Raw genomic sequence first — 23,347 nt, forward strand, 5'->3', positions numbered from 1 at the left:
TCTGTGAAAGACAACTAGCAGAACTGTACACCACTGAAAATTTAACCTAGTGATCTGGTACTCAGGAAAGGAGAAACAAGTAAAGATTACAATAGATTCATCTATCTTACCCTCTGCAAAGAGCCTAATTAACCTCAAAATTAGAAATGAAGCCATTAATTTATTTAAAAGATTTTTATTTTTTTCCCACTTAAGTTGTACTTCATGTCTTTACAAAAAGAAGTCCCAGATTCTGGTTGCTTCAATCCAGGAAATGTAAGCAGAAGTCCTTGTAAAGACACTGGGTTTGTTCTCCACTTTGCATCCAATAGGCCCAAAGCTAACTACACCATGGACTTCCCACTTTTCTCTTCTAATCTGGCAAACCAGTGGTCCACCTGAATCTCCCTGAAAGAAACAACCATTAGATGGGACTTGGAATTGCAGGAAATTGCTATATATGCCAATGACTTTGTGCTTTTTAATAGCTCTATTAACAAACAGAACAAATCAGACTTTTTGCATGCTACATAATGCATAAAACACTCCTAGATCTATTTTTAATGGGTGTCATTAAGATAGAGAAAAAGATGTAGAGCTACCCTGGAGCTAGCTAGCTCTGAGGCATCTTGCAGTAAGGTCTCCACTTACAAGAAGTGAGGAAAGCACCATACTTTAGCACAGGGGTTCTCAGACTTTTGTACTGGTGACCCTTTCACATAGAAAGCCTCTGGGTGCGACCCCCCTTATTCATTAAAAACACTTTTTTATATATTTAACACCCTTATAAATGCTGGAGGCAAAGCGGGGTTTGGGGTGGAGGCTGACAGCTTGTGACCCCACATGTAATAACCTTGCAACCCCCTGAGGGGTCCCATCCCCCAGTTTGAGGACCCCTGTTTTAGCAGGATACTCTTGATGAGATTTAGCTGTCAGGTTAGAGTCCTCTTTAGGATTACCTAAACTGCACATGGGCCACAGGAACAGCATTTTCTGCCAAGCACATAAGGATATTAGATGCAGACTGAGTCAGCTCCTTGTTCTTTAAAGCTGTCTAATCTTTTATTGGATTAAGAAAGTGGATGATTCAAAGATGTAGTAACAGTATACAGTGTGTTTCATCTCTTAAACCATAGGTCTGGATCAAGGCTAGGTTGGTCATTAGTAACATCTGATGAGTGTTCAGTGGCCCACATGAAGTGAATTAGTGGTCTTGATCCAATTCCTACTAGAAAAATGTACAGATCACAAAAACCATTTGAGCTGACACTAATATGCCCTATGGTTGGGCAGTCATAGCAGAGGGGTCAAGGACTGCATAGGCCAGGGGTGGGCAAACTTTTTGGCCCAAGGGCCACATCTGGGTGGGTAAATTACATGCAGGGCCATGAATGTAGGGCTGGGGCACGGGGTTGGGGGGCAGGAGGGAGTGCAGGGTGTGGGAGGAGGTGCGGTGTGCAGGAAGGGGCTCAGGGAAAGGGGTTGGGACAGAGGAGAGGTGCGGGGTGTACGAGGGGGCTCAGGGAAGGGGTGCAGGGAGGAGTGTAGGAACGGGCTAAGGGCATGGGGTTGGGGTGCAGGAAGGGTGCAGGGTGCGACAGGGGGCTCAGGACAGGGGTTTGGGGTGCAGCCGGGTACAGGAGGGGTGCGAGGTGCTGCAGGGGGTAGGGGTGCAGGCAGAGTGTGGCAAGGGGCTCAGGGCAGGGAGTTGGGGTGCAGGGTGCAGGAGGGGTTCGGGCTTCACCCCAGTGCTGCTTACCTGGAGCAACTCTGGGGTAGCAGCAGCGTGCATCGAGGGCAGGGCAGGCTCCCTGCCTGCCTGCCCTGGCCCTGCACTGCTCCGGGAAGCAGACGGCACCATGTCCCTGCAGCCCCTGGGGGAGGCAGAGGACTCCATGCGCTGCCCCCAGCTATGGGTACCTCTGCTGAAGCTCCCATTGGCCGCAGGAGCTTCAGGGGAGGTACCCACAGGCGAGGGCAGCATGCAAAGCCCTCTGTCCCCCCTTCCCCAGGGGCTGCAGGGACAGGGTGCCAGCTGCTTCTGGGAGAGGTGTGGGGCCTGCGGTGCCACGAGGGTGGCCATCCCGTGTGCCGGATCCAAAGCTCTGATGGGCCACATCCAGCCCATGGGCCTTAGTTTGCCCACCCCCAGCATAAGTCAATGAGACAATTACTTTAGTAATTCTGGAAAGGATGCATCCAGAGAGGGTAAAGGGCATGTTGACAGTACTGTGTAGGGAAGTTTCCACTACAGCTGCTTGTGCTGTAGCTGATCTGTGGGAAGTACAAAGAACTTCAGTATCCATGGCTACCAATCAGTCACTTTTCACAAGCACTAAAAATTAACACTCCCCAAGTCTTTCCACATCCAAAAATAAAATAATTTTTTAATTTCCTTGAATAATGCCCGACCAAAAATCATCATAAAATATATGAAATAATATATTCCTAGAAATTACCTTGGAATTGGTACATATCTTTCACTCATTATAATACAAAGAGATAGAAAAGTTAAATACCTTTAATTAGACTAATCAGAAAGTGATAATACACAAGCTTTTGACAAGAGATTCCTTTGCAGCAGTTTTGGGCATTTTTAGCAACCTTTTCTCTAAGGATATATACAGCTATGAACATTCTTCCATATACTGCAATAGGCTTAAAATAATCTCTTCCCGATTCTCACTCCCACTCTCCCCCCACCTTTTGCTACTATTGAGATCAGGGTACAGGACTAATGCTTAAAATCAGGGCTATTTCCTATAATTTGAGGCCTCTGGCAATCCTAGACCACTGGTTTAAAACTATTTCTCTCCAATTGGATGAGGAGTGTCCGAACTTTGTCCTACTAAGTACTGTGTTTAATCATCTTAATTGCTTTTAACAGAGAAGCTTGCTACTGATTTAATTATGCCAATTTTCTTTTGAGAAAACAGTTGTAATGTCTCCTCGGTAAATAAGTGTATTTAACAGGCAAAAAAACAACAATAATAAACAGCCTTTATCCTGAACATGGGAGTACACCCCTTGAAACTACATATCCTAGCATGCAGTGTGGACCCTTGCATATGGAGATGTATAATCTTCACAGGCCACACACACTTCTCTTTAAAGACAGGGGCAGCAACAGGCCATTTTTTAGAAAGCTACAAACTACGTTTCCTACCCTGTACTGAACAGCCTGATGTTTTCAATCATAGTTGGAATTAACAGCTGATTTTTGTACCTGACAAGCAGCAGGAGGCTCCCCAGTGTCCCTGAATCCAGCACAGAGCATTGACTGCCGAACTCTGTCTCCCCAGAACTTCTTTAGGCGACATGTACTGTAATCTATGACTGGTAACTTGGCCTGGTTCAAAACCTCAGACAAAGCCAGGTTTTCTTTCCCACCTTAAATAGATAAAATAGATGAGAAAAGGGAACATGAAAAACATTTCCGTTCTAAATATGAACATTTCAAGTGACATGGAATGCAGTTTAACAGTATTCATGTACAAGCTACAAGAACTTGGGTCTACCACATTCCAGATGAAAAGATTCCTACTATTCTATTTTTGTTTCGGATTTGTTAATTCTGATTTTTTTTTGTTTGTTTTAAATAGTCAAAGGTGTGTGTGTCTATTCCACAAGTATAGTAAGCTATGAAACTGTATTTTCCCACAATCTATTGTCACAGTTTGCAGCTGGGAAAAAGGATCCAACTATTCCTTCATCCCTGGGCAGGATCATGGTATGTTGGCTGGGCAGTAGAAGGAGGTTTGCACTGCTGCTGTCCATCTTATCTGTTTTGCAGATAAGGAGACATTAGTCTCCGGGACTAAAGAGTCTGGCACTTTTCATGGGCATTAGTTAGAATATAAGCTCTTTGGGGCAAGGATTGTATCACAGGTGTTTGTACAGTGCTTAACACAATGGGGCTGTAATACAGACTGGAACCTCAAATGTGCTCTCCACATATAAAATAAATAAATACATACGTACATTAACATGAAAACAGGGAAGATCCTCAGAATAAAATGTGAATGGTTGTTGAAAGATTTAGCTGTGCAAGTATTCAGACATGTGGTAGCACGGGCACTAACTGTTACCATATGTCATGTACGCTCTTTGGGGCAGGGCCTGTTCTATGTTTATACAGTAGCTAGGGTTCTTGTCCTTGACTGGGACTCCTAGGTGCTATGCTTATAAGATTTAAAAGAATAAGTCAGTCACCTGTTTCAAGAAGTGTTGTTATACTAGATACTTGCACTTCAGAAGCCATGGAAGCTATTTGGTTTTCTTGTGCCTCAGCACATAGGAAGGCATCCTGCCTATATTGTTAGGTGCTTTTAAAAGAATCCTTCTCTATATCATTGGAATGTCAAAGAGAAACTGGCTAAAAGTTGGTCTCTGACAGGCATGCATTTTCCACAGACTGGTGAAGTCTAACCTCTGAACTCATGCTACGATAAGCACTCAGAAGTACCTCTTGCGTCCCCCCATCCAGTCACCCAACAGAATTGTCCTGGATGAAGAGTGCTGTCTCTCTTGGGCAGGCAGGCATAGCGAATAAAATGGTTTGTTATAATGTCTTCTACAGGCTTGACCAAGGCAATGTCATAATCCAGCTCGTTTAGGTGAGGGTAGCGGAAACGCTCATGCCGATAAATTCGCTTCACCCTGTAGACTCGCTCTGTGGATTCGGTACGATTAAGGTTATGCTTGCCCAGGAGAATTCGCCAATTTGCTGCATCTTCTACCTTTCCTCTAAAAAATTAAAATAACATATGGTCTCATTATGTTGAACCTAATGCCCTCTTTTTAATGATTTTTTTCCACCTGATTATTATGTGCAATACTCCCCAAACTCACATAATTGACCAGATGGCTGTTTACCCCAAATTTGCATAACAGTTATATCAAATGTTGTGAGTTTAAAATTACATTGTAGAAGTGCAAAATGGTAGCCTGCTGAAATGAGTGTAGGTGTATTTATGATGAAAAATAAGATCTTGCCATAAAAGTAGATTAGAAATTAGTTTACAGGGTTCTGCTGACACCATAAATGTAAAGAGCAGCTTGCCTAGTATTAACAGCAGCAAAGATACAGTTTGACTCTTCACTGCAGGAGGAAACAATACATCATTATTTATAGCAGGCCTCCATATACAGTGGGAATAAACGTATTATAGATGCTTAGGGGGTATCTATAAAATACAACAATAAAAAGCAGGTTTAGAGGCTTAGTGCATTTGTCTTTCACCTTTGGACATTGCACATGAATGTATAACAAGATTTTGCATCAAAGATTCAGTACCATTTCTAGTTGACTGGGAAAAAGGAATGAATTTTATACATTTCTTTGGGGTAAAATGCATTTCTCCTGAGTAAATGTGCTTTATACCAGAAACTTCAGCTCTTATCCAGCAAAATATTTTTTGGGACTATTCCTGTGCGTAAAGATAGGTACATGCTTAAGTACCTTGCTGAGTTGAGGCCTAAATGAGGATTGGGGAGAATAGAATTCATTCCCTCACAGCTCTAATTATGGGCAGGACATAGGACTTGTAGTTTTACATGGGATTTCTAGCTACTGAATCTGTCAAGCTTTGCCACTGTGCAGCTTAAGTGGCATGACGAGCTTTACACAGAGTCTTTGCAATAGGATGAATTTTAATCTTACACCAAATTACATACTGGCAAGGAGGTTGGCCAGAAATTTTTCAGAAAGTTTGAAGTTTTCTTAATTAGACTTATTGAATAGTTGGAATTACTTATTGTTGAACAAGATCAATTGTATCAGTTTCTATTGCTACTTGTTTTACACTGTGTTTCACCTGCATAGTTTCTCTAAACTTATAAACTAAAAACTACATTACAACTATTTTAAAAAGGGAGTTACCAAATGTGTGACACATTCACAGATTATCACTAAATACAAAGAAAGTTTACCAAGTACAGAAAATTACTGCTTTCTGTATCATTATATGAAAGAATAATAGTGTTTTTTTATTTGTTCAAAAACAAGTGTGGAATATTGATCGCAGAAAGCAAGGCATTTTAAGAACTGAGTAAATCCATATTTGCTTGATTTTATTCCTTCTTGCAATGGTATATTTCTCAGTCCAAGTAATAAAACTAGAAGTTCTTTTGACCTCATTTATATGCTTTCTTTCAAAATATTTTCCTAAGCAATACCCCATGGTTATCATCTTTTGCATTTTGATGGATTTTTCTTTTGCTATTAACACCCTAATTTCTAGATTATGTTCCCCAGTTTATATTCCTGAGGGAATTCTGCACCACTGTGCAATGCCGAATTTTGCAGAAATTAACGTGTGCACAGAATTTCCTTTGCCCCACAGTAATGGGCTGCAGTGCTGCTAGCCACCACTAGGGGCTGCTGGACCTGGCAGAGCCCAGCTCAGACATGGAAGACACTGCTAGGATCCTGGCAATTGCAGTTCCCAGCATCCCCTAAGGGACGGAGAGGGCCGTGCGCAGGAAACTCCGTGAAAACCTGGGACAGAGCATCAGGCTGTTTCTCCCTCTGGATCCCTGGACTCTAGAGGGTAGGGAGGCAGGTGTCTGGGCTAGGGGAATCCACAGCTGGGCTCTGGGGAGGAGGGGGTTTGGATGTATTGGCTGGCGGGGGGGGCCTGTGGCTATGCTCTGAGGGGGAGGGGTTGTGGATTACCACCCCCCACCTGGGCTCTGGTGGGTGGGGAAGGGGACAAAGAAACAGGAACTGGGTTGTCATAGGGTTTCTTTACTCGTGGGGGAATTTTTGTGTGTCTGTATTGTTACAGACATATCTGCTGACAGGTATTTTGAAATAAATTATCAAAATAATTGAAACTGGCATGATTATGTAGTGTTATTTTGACAAGTAAAATTTGCAGAATTTTAAAATATTGTGTGCAAAATTTTTATTTTTTTGGCATAGAATGCCCCAGGAGTAAGTTTAAGAACCACCCCACTATTGTGCACAATTTCCTCTGATTGATTTCTATCAATCTTTCTGATGTGTCTCTTTTCATGGTGTCTCCGAGTCACAATGGCTGAAGTACAGAATACATCTAATTCTGCACTTATTTCTCCTTTTAGTGGTAATAAGTTTACAAAAATATATTCCATAACCTCCAAGAACTCAAGCAAAAACTGCAAATGTAAAACTCACTTCTGGAAGCAGTGGGCAGCAGTGAGAACCCAGTTTTTGTGAATGAGAGTCCCTCCACAAACATGAATAAATTTGCTATTTGTTCTAGTCCAAACCTAGAAAGAAAAATAAAGTTAGAAAATAATAGAAATTTATGTCAGAGGAGGTTTCATTCTTGGGCATATGAAAGGAATGGATGAACTAATGGTGGTGTAACAGTGCCTTCTACTGAGCAATATGTGTTACTAGCCGTTGTGGAAGATATCTATTTATCCCAGCAATCTTTTTTCTGCATGTAAAATGATTCTAAAGAATTGTTAAGAAAGACCTGTCTGCTAATGCCATTGTGGAATAAAGATGGGGTAGTGAAAACCATTGTTAACTAATAAGCAATAATTATGGAAATATTTGTATGTCCAGACTGCCAAGCCCTCATTATTATGTTTTACTACTGTAATTTGGTCTTGTCTAGCATTGAGGCCAGCCTTATCGCCCCACCCCTCAAGTCTATTCAAAACATTGTTGCAAGGATCATTTACCTTGTTTGCTGTTCTCATCACATCTCCCTCCTCTTTGCATCTCCCTATTGGTTCCTCTTCCAACATTGCAGTAAACACATGGAGGGTAACAACATTAATGTGGAAGACAAGGATGGAAGAATCTTGCACTGAAGACTTCTTTGTTTTTTGTTTGAGAATCCTAACACAGCTAATTATCTCTCATTTTATTTAAACCATAGGATATTACGTTACTTTTAACTTAATTTGCCTGTGCATGTTATCCATTTCCATATCCAAATTATCAGATGTCAGCCACACTTCAATTATTGATTCTTTATGTATACATCCCATTCTCTTCCCTGACTGAGCTTTCTCCTGCAGAAATATAGTCTACTTTAATGGCCAAGAAAAAATGTGTCAGTGGTGGAAAGTAGAGGACTATCTGAGTTAGAGGTTCTGGGGAAACCAGTTTATAAAAAACTCTGTCTGGATGAATGAGAACATGGTCTCCATTTTTTACCTTGGTGGAATAATTCAGTCACATACCAATCTACTTTGTTTAGATACGAAAGAGATGATATTACTAATGATGAAAATGTGTTGCTGTCTTGAAGTTCTGTATTTTCACCAATGTCATACTGATATACCCTCCATACCTTGTCTTTCTATTTCATCCTTTTAGCCTGCGTCTGTAACCAAGTCTTCTTTATTTTCTAGGGAATTATTTTCCCATGAAGCTGCTATACAATTCTTGGTTTTAAAATTTATTTTGAAAGTGGCCAGTCCTCCTACTATTAAATATACAGGGCCGTTAAAGAGAGAAAAGAAAATTCACTAGTTGGTTTGAGGGGGATTGAGGTGGCTAAAACCTAAATTAAATGTGCTTTTTGGAAAGTATACTTCAATTCAGGTTTGATGGCTACCTACTGTAGCTCACAAAGATTTTACAACCATAAGAAACTCCTTATATTATATATAAAATTATATAAATAGTTCTTAGACCACAATTCCTTTATTAAAAGCTATGTGAAAAGTATACTTTATCTATACATACATTTTACCATTGACTTCAATTGGAGAAGCATGTGGCACAATATAGCGACACAAGTTACATTTGCTTGCTTGGTTGCACACACACTCTTAATAAATGTATTATTGACTTCAATAAAAATGTTGTCTTGACAAAGAACAGCTAGGTTTGTTCCTCTGTCTAAAAGCCATTGATACCTGTAATGAGACTTGCCAAGGCCAAGAATGTGGCCTTACTTCGTTGCCCGATATAATCCTCTCCACTGTGTTTGGTTGAACATATGGAACACCACAGTTTGTTGGCCAATCTAAAATATACAGATAAATAAAGGAAGTCCACAAGATCATATTCGAACAGTAGTAGGCTGATTCTGGAATGATGGAGCATGCAACTCAAACATGCAGAGAATTTGGAAAAATGGGGTAAAATGACCATCATTAACAATGTGCTGTATTCACCAGCCTTGTATTCATATTACTCTCTTTTGTACAATTATGCATGCATGTATAGGAATAGTAAAAAAGTTAGTGGATTTTAAAACTTCAAATAGATCAATAAATACATGGAAGAGTTTACTGTGTGAGCTTATTAGTTTATACACCCACACCTGCTATTTTCAAATATCTATGACTACTTTGCTTTTGGGCCACAATTCCTTTTGCTTTTTAATTTACAAATGATTGTTTCTCTGGAATGTGTGATCACTTTCTGTTTGACTACTTTGGAGATACCTTATTGTGAGAAGATTTTCAGATGTTTTACTGGTTTTGTGTTACATATCATTAACTGGACACATTCTTTTGAATTTGCACTCAGATACCTCAAACTGCATCTCTCAGAAACTTCATATTTACCACAGATGCACCCAGAAATAGGAACAAATGCCCTTGACAAGTTTGAAGCAATGTGAATTAAAAGTACAAAGTTGGGTTTTTAAAAATAGCCCACCCTACATCAGGAGCCTGATCGTCCAATCTCTAGTCACACAATTGGTTCCATTGTGTAAATCAGGTGCATCCCTGAGACAATCTTGCCAGGTATTAGTGCCACCATTGGAGTCTCCAAGACTTCCCTTTTAAAAGGGGGCTTTCAAAATATTAACAGGAATGCAACTTCTGACCTAGGAGCAGAAGAAAATGAATTATTTGGGCTTTTAGGTGGGGTTGCTGAACACGACCAAAGAAAGAAATCCCTGTGGAACTCAAATAGCTCCTTGTAATTTGACCCGAGGTGCCCATTTCACCTCATGGTATTAATTACTATTATTAATATCTGGTGGGGGTTTTTTTTTTGCCAGTTTCTAGAAAGCAGCCATTAGGGTTTGGTATCATTAACAGCCAACAGTGTTATGGCATTAATAAAGTCATATTTATAGTAGATATCTTGCAGATCCAGAGAAGGGGGAACATTTGGCAACAGAGAGCACTATTAAGCAGGAAAGGAAGGAGCTTATCAAACAAGTTTAAACATGTGCACAGGATCTGCTGAATTAAAATCCACTGGCTAATGGCATTAGCCTGTTTAATAGTTTTTTTCAAAAAACAGATCATGTAGTGTCAACTTACCAATGTTCAGGAATTTGGGATGAGGTGCATTCTGGAATGAAGATGCTTGTGCTAAAGAAAGCACTAACAGCAGCATAAGCAAACCGTCTATAATCATTGCCAAGAACTTGATCGGATGAGTAAAGAAGAGAGACTGAATTTTTGTACTGCAGCACAAGTGTCATTACTGAACATGATACTGGAGGGACAGGACCATAAACGCCACTGCTTGTTGTTACTTTCATGATAAAAACAGTAAAACAATGCAGGACAGATCAAAACACCAAGGTCTGGATGGTTCTGCCTGTGGTTAGCATTCTTGTTATGCCTGGCTTTGGGAGGGTGGTTCTCATCAGCAGTTTTACACTGGAAGGTGCAAACAAAATGGGCATTTCTGCAAGGTACTGTTGTATGTTTAGGGAATTTTGGTCCAACATCCACTTTATGATTAATGATTTACAAGCTCAAATTAAGGAAGCCACTGAATTTTTATTGATAAAAATGAGTGGCAGATCCAACCACTGAGCAGCACATGGGGCTAGAGAACCTATTTTCTATGAAGTAACACAAACACACTTTAATTCATTGAAAGCTCTTGACCCAGATTCATTAAACGACGCTAACTTTAACCACATAGGGGACAAGATCTCTTCTTATGAGGCTGAACAGCTTGCAACACCATGTGGTTAATTGTTGCTGGGGTTGCTTTTTTGCCAGTAAGAAAACAGTATGTGGTTGGAAGAGGGTTAAGATTTGTTGGCATCATTTCCTCATTTGTGTTTATTCCCTTCCTTTTTAAAATTCCCTTGAAATGTTGTTTGAGCAATGTATTCTGTCATATATGGAAGGCTGATAATAAGATAGATGGCATCTGTTTAGGTCACATATTAGTTGGGATTAATGCTTCTAAAGACTTACAGACTGCAGTTTAGTACTCCCCTATCTGAATGCATTGACTCTTCTGCATGTGATGACTGTAAGCTCAAGACCCAGCATTTCTAGAGCTTTAGAGAGGCAGAAACTATACATTTGAACAACTGCAGCAAAGCCTTTGAGTGTGTTTCTTGATCTGATACAGACAAGAGTTAAATGTGTGACGAGATTGGACATCCAGCACTTCCCCAGAGAGGATATTCCACAGTCTAAGAGCTCTAACCATAAGAAAGATTTTTCTGATATTCAACCTAAGTTTTTCTTTTCTTCATTAAATCCCGTTATTCTTTGGGGCTCTCTTTTCCTAAGAGGCGCTTCAGTTCTGCAAGCCCATGTCAGCCCTGAAAGGGGGTGACAGGAAGAGGAAATGAACCAGTTGTACAGCACTCCCCAATGGCAGTTGCAATCTCTCTCTCTAGGCCAGGAGGCTGAATCTCTCATTTTATAAAGTGGTGGTGATGGTGAGGAGAACATTCATTCTTAAAACAACCAGTGTCTTTAGCTGCAAGACTGACATTTCATCTTTCCAAACGAGAAAAACACATAGATCTTGCTCATCTACCAATTACACTCTCCATGCAAAATGAACACACATCCTGTTACCTTTCTGCCCCATTGCAGAGCTGGCCTATTTAGAATCTCCAATTCAACATGGAGGCTAGACAACACTACTCATTTTCATTGTCTGTAGTGATACAAGGGTGTGTGGTAGTTACAGGCATATTGAAAAAACAAGAGCTCTGCCCAGAGGCACTTACAATCACCAGTTTCTTATTCTCAAGTGGCTAGATGGATCTAGCAACATGAACTATTAAAGGGGTGAGACTTTGAAAAGATGTGAGTCAGACATTGTTTTTTAATTGATCCCTTCATTCAAAACTATTTTACTGAAGAAAGTAAAAAAAAATGTAATTTATAAACCAAATAAAACCCCATCATCTCTATCTTCCTACCCAAGAAAGCAGGACATAAATGACTGGTGTTTTGAAGTGGTCTGTATGGCTATTTAGCCCACACTGTAAAGGTTTACTTCCATCTAATAAACCATTCTTCTCCTACCCCTTTTTTTCCAATTAACAATACTACTTAACACTAATATAGGATTTTTCATTTTCAAAGAGCTTTGAAACCATGAATTAATCATCTCAACATGGCTGCAAGGAACAGTTGCAAGTATTACCTTCACAGCTGGGAAAACTCATGAGAATAGTGTCTTGCCCAAGTCACAGAGAATGTAAGGGTCAGTTCCAAGACTAGAACTCAGGAATTTCTGGCTCCCAATCTTGTAGTAAGACTGAGGGTATGTCTATACTACAAAATTAGGTCGACTTTATAGAAGCTGATTTTTTAGGAAGTGATTTTTATACAGTTGATTATATGTGTCCCCACTAAACGCATTAAGTCTGTGGAGTGCATTCACAGTACCGAGGCTAGCATTGACTTTCGGAGTGTTGCACTGTTAATGCATTTTACAACTCAGTTGTTTTCAAAGTGTAGACCTGTCCAAAGTACATATTAGACTTCAAGTGCCTGAAGGTGCACTGACTTCATCGGATCTATGCCAATTTACACCAGCCATGAATCTGGCTCTTAGTTTGTAACTCCTATTAATGTTTCCTGCTTTTTATTTCTCCTTCAGAGAACAGCACTCTCAACTCAGATGCACTAGCCAGGTAGACAGGAAAAGCCCCACGAACTTTTGAATTTCATTTTCTGTTTGAGCAGTGTGGCAAGCTGATCAGCACAGGTGACCGTGAGAGTGCTGTCCAGAGCGGTCACAATGGAGCACTCTGGGATAGTTCCCGGAGGCCAATACCATTGAATTGCTTCCACACTACTCCAAATTCAACCCGGCGATGTCGATTTCAGTGCTAATCCCCTCATAGGGGAGCAGTACAGAAATCGATTTTAAGAGCCCTTTAAGTCGACAAAAATGGCTCCGTCGCGTGGATGGGTTCAGGGTTAAATCGATCTAACGCTGCTAAATTCGACCTAAACTCATAGTGTAGACCATGGATAAGTAAATCTTAGCTGCACCCTCCCCAAAACTGTTTTTCCTACAAAGAACTACATGACTGTTCTAATTTTAACAAGGAACAACCTTCCGTCCCACCAAGGACCCCTTACCTCACCACGCCTACTGGCAGATCACTATTTCCCTGGATTTATAAAAAAGCTAAATAATTGTCTGAGGAAGATGTTTCATACTTGGGCCTGTCACCACAGAAGTGATCCTTTCTTCTTGCTTCAGATTATAAGAAGGGCAGGAAGAAATGCCTCCCCAAACACATACGGCTTTGAACAACTGGCTAGCATCAGCCATTAGCCACACTAGGAGGCAGAATACCAGGTTCTATTGAATTCATTGCTAGTTTGCATTCTTTCACATGAAGGCAAGTGGAGCCTCTGGGGATGAAAATTTTCATCTTGGAGTCCTGGAAGTTACACATGCAGATCCTAGTGCACCAAGATCAAAGTATATAGTTTATAATCCAAGGGCCAGATTTTAAAAAAATCAACCAGCATGTTTTTTATTTTTATGATTTTAGCAAGTGCTGGTGTTATTTGTTGTCTCTCAAAAAACCTGGAGCCTGGTTAGTGCTCATGAAAGTCTTGGAGAGCAAAGAACTCCAGCCAAGAACAGGTACATTACAGATGCTTATTTTGCAACTTTCTTCTTCACTGCCCAGCCCAATGCATCTCCAATACTGATCTTCAGGGGCCACTTTCAAAGAGGTGAGAGAGGGGCTAATTCAGTTCTTGGCCTCTTCTCCAAGACTGGAAACAGCAGATTTAATTATATTGATACTTGTTTATTAGTAACTGGACTAAGATAACTCATTTCACACATGCAACCTAACAAACACCCACAACAGGTAATACCTATTCTCAGTCAACACCAGTTTGGGCTAGATCTGAACCAGTGACCTAGAAGGGAACAGCTTTGTAACTTACACTTTAAGCAAGCTGTGAGCCATCCGGAATCCATGTGTTCAGATACTAGCTGATCCTTCCAGTACTAAGTTACCATTCTCTAAAATTTATTAATTAGCCACTATTACTTTGTGACTAGGAGCTATCTTGATAGTTTCAACATGCCCTTCTCCCCAGCATCTAGACAGGTCAGCACCAATTGTTATCCAGAATAGCATCTTCTGGTTTTTGGAACATAAATTTAGTGCCAATTCTCTTTCAAAATCTGTTAGTTAAATTTTAAATACAGACAAGCCTGAATCTACAGCATTCCAAGTCATTAGACATTCCAAGTCATTAGAACTCAGAAGTCAAAAACTACAGTTCTGTCTCTGATACATCTAACCCCAGTTCCATGAACATTCACAACAATAATTTTGTACAGTGGTCAAAAACTGAAAAGATTCAATTAATGTGTTACCTGACAGGCATTTAGATTCAAAATATCAAAAGTAACTGTCCGAAGGCCACATCCAAAGTGAACCCAAAATTTTGTGCTATGATGCCTTTAAAAAAAGAGGCAGTTGTCACATTTCATCCACAGAGTTAATATTCAGATGAATATTTTAGTTCTCCTAAATCCCCATTAAAAATATCTTCTATTTTAATCCTTTCCAAAAGCAAAGGAATTCTGCAGAGGCACACAGTATATTTGTTAACAAGCCACAGTGACTCAGTTAGAAGCCTAAAGACCAGAAATGCCCAAAATAAGGGAGCATCTGGTTTTTTTGATTAACAAGACATTGACCTGATTGCCTTGCTGTCCTTCCCCTTCATTTGCTGTTTATTTTTCTCCTACAGTGATAATCGGATATTGGTACTATAGTAGCAAATCTGTGCCAATACTGTACTATAGGTTTATTCACTGCAGCAGTTTATATAACCTAGTAGTTGCAGTACTAGCTTCTACATTGTACAGCAGCCTACCATTGTTTAAGAGACATTGAGCCTAACTGGTCTCTTCTTCTGCTTATAATTCCCTTCTAATCAATACTAATACTATTTTAGGGCTTATTACAATTATTTTGAAAAAGAATTACAGTGATCAGAACTATCCCATTATTTTCAAATGATTTCCCAGAATTCTTGTGTACACACACACAAATTTTGGGAAGAGGAGATCCTACAGTTCACATGGCAAATCAATCAGCTGGAAATTTTAACCTTATCGTTTAAGTTGCATTACATTCAAAGCAAATGAACAGCAACCTGACTTTAGGAACATGTTTCACTCCAGCCAAAGGAGGATACGAAGTTCGTGGAGGGCAAGTTGCCTAGGATGGCCCCTGCACTAGTGTACTGTACACATCCAAATGGGCATCCCTGTGACTATATATTTATCTCGTATGCAATTTAAAAAAAAATCACAATTCAACGTAGATGCACATCCAGAAACCACTAAAAATTACATTTGTCAGGAAACCAAACTGACCACTTATAATCTGTAATATAGACACAGTATGACAGACTAGCCTGAGATACGTTTTTGTGTCATGTGTTTGTAAGAAAGAGTTATTCAGGATAAAATTCACATTACATGATTCATTCATGATTCATTAGGTATCTTTGGTAATATTGTATATTTATGTCTTAGTTACATTGCAAGCACTAAGTCCTTTGGATACTTATGTAATTCATTATAACTACACCTCTACACTGTCCTCGGGAACCAAAAAAATCTTACCGCGTTATAGATGAAACCGCATTATAGTAAACTTGCTTTGATCTGGGCGCAGCCCCGTCCCCCTGGAGCGCTGCTTTACTGCGTTATATCCGAATTCGTGTTATATCGGGTCGCATTATATTGGGGTAGAGGTGTATATAGACTAATTTAAGTGATGTAGCAGTAGCGTCTTCTATCTATTCATTGTCTGTGACATATGTGATGTATAGAATGAAGTCAGACTAGCAGAATTGAAGTTACTCTGCACATTTATATTACAAATCACTCTTATTCATTAACTATATAGCAATTACAGTGTAATTAATATTATGCCCTTTATATATTACTAAAGTGGTATTTATGGCTCTGTAAAATCTAAAATGCAATTAAGTCATTTTTTTTAAAACAGCATACTATTTCCCCAAACAGTTTCAATGTAATAGGATTTTCACGAAAGAATGTAAGTTGTATTTTTAAAAAGTTTTCCTAACTGTAAATTATTAAAGTACAAAGTACAATAACATGACCTTAAAAGATCTGTCTTTTAGAAAAAAAGTCTATCATTGTTTGTAATATTATTCCCATCTAATAAACAAGGACTGAGGAGTACTATAGTAAACAAAAAAGTCAAGGAGCTACAAATATACAACACTTCTGCTTTTTCGGGAAATAGATCTCCTTGGAGTTTCTTGTTGAGTTCTCAGGTAATAGATCTCCTTGGAGTTTCTTATTTTACGTCAACTCACGGCTTCCCACCCTATTCTAAAGTGACTGGATTGTCCACACTAACTGCATTAAGTCTCAAGATTCAATGTTTATTTACAAGAGAGTTTAAATGTTGCAGTCATGTAGCTATGTTCACTCCACAACAGTATTGGAACGGGCACAGCAGCTTGGGTGTCTCAGAGAGTGCATCATTGTTCTAAATGGCTTTTTCTTTGCCTCTTTAGCGGGAGGCGACTCCTCAGTACTTTTCCTAGAGAGCTCTATAGGCTCTGTCTGGAATTGTTCTATTTGAATTTCAAGATGTTTTTGAATGGCTAATCCAAGAACTTCTGGGTCCACGGCTGCCCCATATACTTCCCATGTCATCCCTTCATCATCCCATCTCACTTCCCGTACCGGAGACTTTGGGGCCTCTTGGTCATATTCTAAATTAACCTCTGGGAACACATGAGGGTGACCTTCAGCTACAACAGATGGGCTTGTGGCCACAGACTTGCATTCCATTGTTGAAATGGTTTGTACCTCTGCATCTTTGCACTCCAGAGGAGATTTCAATTCTTTGGTTAAGTCATTCATAGAGGTCATTGTCCATGTGTCTTTAGTCTTCATCATCATGTCTGCACATTGCTGGTCATGCAACACAATGTAAGAAGCCTTCATTTCCTGTTGAGCTCTGCTCTGTTGAACGCAGTGCTGAGCATGTGACAGATGCTCCCCAGGAGCACTACAGCATTTCAGGATTTGCTTTGCATCCAAACCTGATTCACTAACAGATGACACCAGTTTAGGAAAGGTCATCATATCTGAAGTAGGCAAGGACTGATAGGATCCAGGAGTTACCTGTTCTCTTCCCGATTCACTAACTGAGCATACCAACCTTGGAACGAGTTGAAGAGATGGTATTGGCAAAGAATGGCAATAGGCAGAAACAGTGCCGTCTATCTTCATAGCAGAGTCCTGCCTTGCACTGCAGGGTAGGGCAGTGCTGTTGTGAATTGTCATCACTGTGGGAGAGTATATACTGCTTGACACATTATTGTAAATCAAGCCACCTTGACTAAGCCCAATTGATTGACTGCACATTGTCCTGTTTGGGAAACCACTTCCTGGTCCTAGAACAGCAGTGTGAAATATTCCAGGCTCTGTATAAATGGTAGTGTTATGTGTTATACCACCACTGTCAAAGTTGTTTGTGGGCAATTTTTGATCCCTATGTGACATGAGAATCTGAGTCACCCGGTTTTGATAGTTAGGAGTATTTTCATATGTTCCAGAGCCATATCTCGGTCTTTGAAAAGACGTGTTTTGCATTGATGTATCAGAACTACTGCTAGAAGAACTTATAATAGAGTGCGTGGCACTGGTTTCCATGTGGGCAACAGAACTCTGCTGCTTGCAACTGCATGTTAGGTCAGAATGGCTTCTTTGGACTGCAGCTTCGAGTCCTTCCATTCTATTCATAGTTTGCTGGTGTGTATCACAGACTGAAGAAATGTTCTCAACAGTGCTACTCTTGACGTGCATCTTAGTGTCCTTTTCTTCCAGGGATATTGGAGTCTGGTCAACAGTCAGGAAGCGGTTTGTAGTTGTAGCTCTGTTCTGCACATTATCACCTGGTGACTGATCACTCGTCGTTCTGACAGCTGATGAACTTTCCACCATTCCAGACTGTGTGGAAGACCATTCAGAACTAGGGGTACTTCCCACATCATTCTCGCTCACCTGTGTTTGGCAGACAGTACTACTGAGACTCTTTTTGAGATCTTGCTTGTTGCTCTGTCTTTCATCAGAACTCACTTGCCCTATGCATGCCAGACTTGAGGAGCTCTTAGACAGAGGGTGGCTGTTTAGATTCAGGAGATGGTGGCAAACAGAATTTAGTGTTTCCTGATGGGAATGGGCTTGGACCCGGTGGCTGTTGGCTGCCATGGCAAATAAGAGACCTGCAGGAAGGAAAGAGACTTTAAAAAACAATTCAAGAAGGAATATGTAAGTAGCGATACTCAAGATCAAGAAATACTCATCATCTCTATGGATCCACTGCTTAGGCTTCCCTTGCTTTTTATAGTCAAGAGCATGTGCCTCCAGAGATCAAAATACAACATCTTTCTTTATCCTCAAGTGGATCAGCTTGTTTTTACCATTAAGATTGTTATACAAAGGATTTTTTTCCCCAAATTGGGTTTGTACTTCATGATACAGAATGAAGTTTTACACATTATAAGTAAGTATCAACAATGTCAAGTCTCTCCTGAGTTTACTGAAAAACACTTTTTCCGGTGTCCAGAGACAGGCACTGTGACCACCCACAACTTAACTGAAGGGATGGCAGGTTTTTAAACAAAGATGAACACTCAGGAGAAAAGTTATTAGGAACCTAACTTAAACACGTGGTGTCACAAACAAAAAACAAAAATGTTTTCAGTCTGACTAAAAATTCTTTCCTCTCGCACCTGTTCAGCTTTTAGTTCCTTGTGATGTCATAATTTTCACAAATTATCCAGTCATCAAGTCTTAAAGCATAAATTGTATTTAAGTTTCTAAACTGGAAAAAAAAAATCAGCTCTTTCTTCCCCCTCCCCCAAACAAGCAGAACATCCTTTCAAGCCTTATTTATATATTGTTTAAAAAAAGTGAAAGAGGAGACTATTCTGCTGCTAGCAGTACACACAAACACACTGCATATGGTCTAAATTTATCCCTTTCCTGGCGGTTACCTTAACACACTCACACCCACCCACCCAACCACAATTCAGATTACTGCTTGGTTTCCCCCACTATTTGTCCTACCACAGAGAGACAGTCATGGCCATTTAAACTTCAAGGCTGCAGTTATAGGATCCACCAGGTGAGTTAGCAGAAGAGCTCTAACAAGGCCAATTCAGTCAGGTTGGATGAGGCCCATTCCCAACAGTTGACAAGAAGTTCACCCCTTCTTGTCAACTGCTGGGGATGGGCCACATCCACCCTGATTGAACTGGCCTCCTTAACACTGACCCCCCCCCCCACCCCTCATCACTTGGTAAGGCAACTCCCATCTTTTCATATGCTGTATATTTATACTTACCTACTGTATTTTTCACTCCATGCATCTGATGAAGTAGGTTTTAGCCCACAAAAGCTTATGCCCAAATGAATTTGTTAGTCTCTAAGGTGCCACAAGGATGCATCCGACGAAGTGGGTATTCACCCACGAAAGCTCATGCTCCAAAACGTCTGTTAGTCTATAAGGTGCCAGAGGACTCTTTGCTGCTTTTACAGATCCAGACTAACATGGCTACTCCTCTGAAACCAGAAGACTTCTGCAGCTCAGACCAGGGTTTCCTTCTGCAAATTGCCTTAAGAACCCAGAAGTTCATATTAGTTGTTGAAGCTAATATCCAACAGCAAGGTGAAAAATACTCATTTTCAAATGAAATATTACAACTCTTCTGTCTTTGACAAGAGAACTAGCTAACTTCTGTTAAGAACATACTTGCTTCTACTGCCTGGTATAGAATTATTTGCCTCTATGACCCCTACAAATGTTTATATCTATGTTAATATTTCCTCATTTAGGAGAAACTCTAATAGTAACAGTCTTGTTTTTAACCAGATTTAACAGGTCCCTAAGTAGCTTCTTCCATTGTCTTTTTTTTTAATATCATTTATTCTATTCTCCTGCTGTTGCAACATCTTGCATTGACTATTTGGCCTCTTCACCTTCCTTTCTCTCACCAGACACTTTGATGTATAATTGAAGTGAAATTATTTGAATAGCTTTCTGCCAGAGCAGAATGTATTCAAAAGAACAGACTCCATTTTTCATTTTTAAAAATCTTCTACCCAACCAACACACAGTTAAAATCAAGCTGCAGCATTTAATTTATTAGCATGCATTTAAGTGGCCAGCTCAAAGTAATTTTTTATATAGAAGTATAGATGAAAGTGTTCCTAAATTTCATGCCTCAGGGCTTCAGGGGATTGTCAGTAGAGGTCGAGAAGCAAATATTTTCCCCCACTCAATGCATTTCAAGTTTGTTTCCCTGCCCATCCTCTGAAGCATCAAAAAGGGCCATGGCTGGAGATGGGTCACTGAAAAGAGCAGGCTGGAACTTGGAGATGGTACTGAGAATTCTCTCACTCGGATGTTGGCTGATGGATCTTTCCTACATGCTCAGTTAGCTCAGACTTGTACTGGTCACCATTTTTGGGGTCGGGAAGGAACTCTGCCTCAGATTAGATTGGCAGAAACCTGGAGGGCGTTTCGTCTTTCTCTGTAGCATGGGGCATTGGTTGCTTGCTAGGATAATCAGGGTGCAGTTCATCAAATCAATTGCTTGCCATTGCAGCAGCCTCTCGGGCATTTGTGCACCAGGGCTTCTCCTATTGTCTACTGAAGCATACAATATTTTAGCCTCCTGAGGGCTGTAATACTGAGTCTAATCCAGGTTTTTGGGCTCCATACTGTGTAACTGGGTGGGGATTAATGGCCTGTGATGTCCGGGAGGTCGGACTAGATGATCTGGCAGTCCCTTCTGGCCTTAACCTTTGTGACTATGTAAATCCCAATGTTTTTAAGAACTTTTAAGCAAATGAACACTGCATATTCTGGCTTTGAAGAAAGAAATCATTCACAAATACATGATTCATGACATTATAATGCATTTCAAAGAAGAACGTTAGTTCTTGGGACAAGAAGGCTAGATGTAGCTGATAAAATCATTGCACAAGAACAAAAATACCCTGTAAATAGATCAAAATACTCTGCTCATCTCTCAGGAAATGGCCCAATCCCTGAAGAGAAGGTGAGGGCACCTAATACAGCCACCTTTCTTCTGGCTGTCAGAGGAGGAGAAGAGTAACAGGAATAAGTTCATGTGCTTACATGGTTCCCAATCATTTATATATTGGGGGTTTACAAGATCTTTTAAATGTCAATTTTAACATGTTTGAGGAAGGGACTGCCCCAGTGTATGCACACAGCAGCTAGCACAACTGCAGAGTTGGGCTGCTCTAACTGTTCTTCTCGGTGTCCTGTAATACAAATAAATAATTGCCTATCATTTATTTTCATATTTTGTTTGCTTGTATCCCCCAATTCTATACAGACTAATGTCCCACTAATTAGCAGGATTAATTCCTTTCATATATATAATATTAATAAATGTAAACTGTCCCCTCAGATTATGCAGCCAGAAACACATGGGGCTGGGACACTACTGGAGCCCAAAAGGGTCCCCCACTCTCTCTGCTGCTGTCCAAGGATGGAACAACAGTGGAGGAAGTCCGCTGATCAATTATGGAGCCCATGCTCCACTGTCCCTGCTGTCTGGGACTGTGAGACCTGTCTGTTGCATAGCCCCTACTCAGTCACCCTTCTCTCCCACACCCAATGGTTAGTCTCCCAACTTCAGAGAAAAGCTCTTACACCAGATTACTGAGGGCATTAACCAGTGCTGCTGAATGGGGGGTGGCAAGGGCTGCAGGAGCCATGAACCCCTGGAGTCCTGGTTCCACAGAGATATAAAGTGTTCAGGTAACTGCCTCTACCTAACCCCAGTGCTATACCCTTCATACTCTGATCATCTGTGACGCAACATTATGTTCCCAATGACAAAACTGCTACAAAAGCAACATGTGATAGGTACTGGAGTGCACAGTCAGAAGGCAATGACGGACAACAACCACTTGCTGTCAGTATGAATAACTCATTCTGTACAACTCTACTGCTACCCCATAACTGAAAGTGTTTAGAAAATCCCATTCAGAGAGCACTTGAGAAGTGAAGCAAGAGATAGGAATGAGACCCTCGTTTTTTTTAACACATTTCGCTGGTCCATCTCTCTCACAATGCACACATGGGCCCAGTCCTGTGTACAGATACACCAGCTAGCATATCTTTCCAAATGTACTCTAAATGAAGTGAATAAGAGTAAATGCCAGAGTACAACTGTATGCGTGGGCATAACTGATTGCAAGGTGAGGGCTTTAGATTTGAACTGTTAGGGCAGGAATTTTGTCTTCCTACACATCTGTAAAGACCCTAAGACACCAATGGTGCTAACTCAGGGGTGAGCAACTACAACCCACAGGCCGTATCATGGCTTTGTATCCAGCCCGCGATGCCAACAGCACCACATCCCTGCGGCCCCCGGAAGAGGGGGCAGAGGGCTCCATACATTGCCCTTGCCTCCAGGCACCACTCCCCACAGCTCCTATTGGCCGGAACAGGGAACTTCAGCCAATAGGAGCTTCAGGGGAGGTATCTGGAGGTGTGGCAAAGGCAATGCATGCAGAGCCCTCTGCCCCCCTTTTCCCAGGGGCTGCAGTGCTTCCTGGAGCGTCGCGGGGCTGGGGACAAGGCAGGCATGCAGGAGCCTGCCCTGGCCCCAGTGTGCGCCGCTGCGATCCCAGAGTTGCTTGAGGTAAGCGGCACCAGACTGGAGCCCGAACCCCTCCTGTACCCACCCCCCAATTCCCTGGCCTAAGCCCCCTGCCTGCATCTTGTACCCCTCCTGCACCCCAACCCCCTGCCCTGAACCCCCTCGTGCACCCTGCACCCCAACAACCTTCCCTGAGCTCCCTGCTACACCCTGTACCCCTGTGCACCCCAACCCCCTGCCCTGAGCCCCTTGCCTCACCCTGCATCCATCCTGCATCCCACCCCCCTGCCTTGAGCCCCTTCCCACAGTCTGCACCCCTCCTTCACCCTTGCCCTGAGCCTCCTCCTGCATGCCGGACACCTCCTGCACCCCAACTCCCTTCCCTGAGCCCCCTCATACACCCTGCGCCCCTCCCACACCCCAACCCCATGCCCTGCATACAATTTCCCCACCCAGATGTGGCCCTCAGCCCAAAAAATTTGCCCACCTCTGTGCT

At 41.3% G+C, this 23,347-nt stretch overlaps 1 pseudogene; it reads right to left on the reverse strand.

The window, feature by feature from the left end:
* Positions 1-210: 210 nt before the first annotated feature.
* On the reverse strand, positions 211-18,273 carry LOC116838985 (elastase-1-like; annotated as a pseudogene).
* Positions 18,274-23,347: the final 5,074 nt, after the last annotated feature.

The sequence above is a fragment of the Chelonoidis abingdonii genome, chromosome 15, assembly GCF_003597395.2.
Source record: "Chelonoidis abingdonii isolate Lonesome George chromosome 15, CheloAbing_2.0, whole genome shotgun sequence".
In the NCBI taxonomy this organism is placed as follows: domain Eukaryota; kingdom Metazoa; phylum Chordata; order Testudines; family Testudinidae; genus Chelonoidis; species Chelonoidis abingdonii.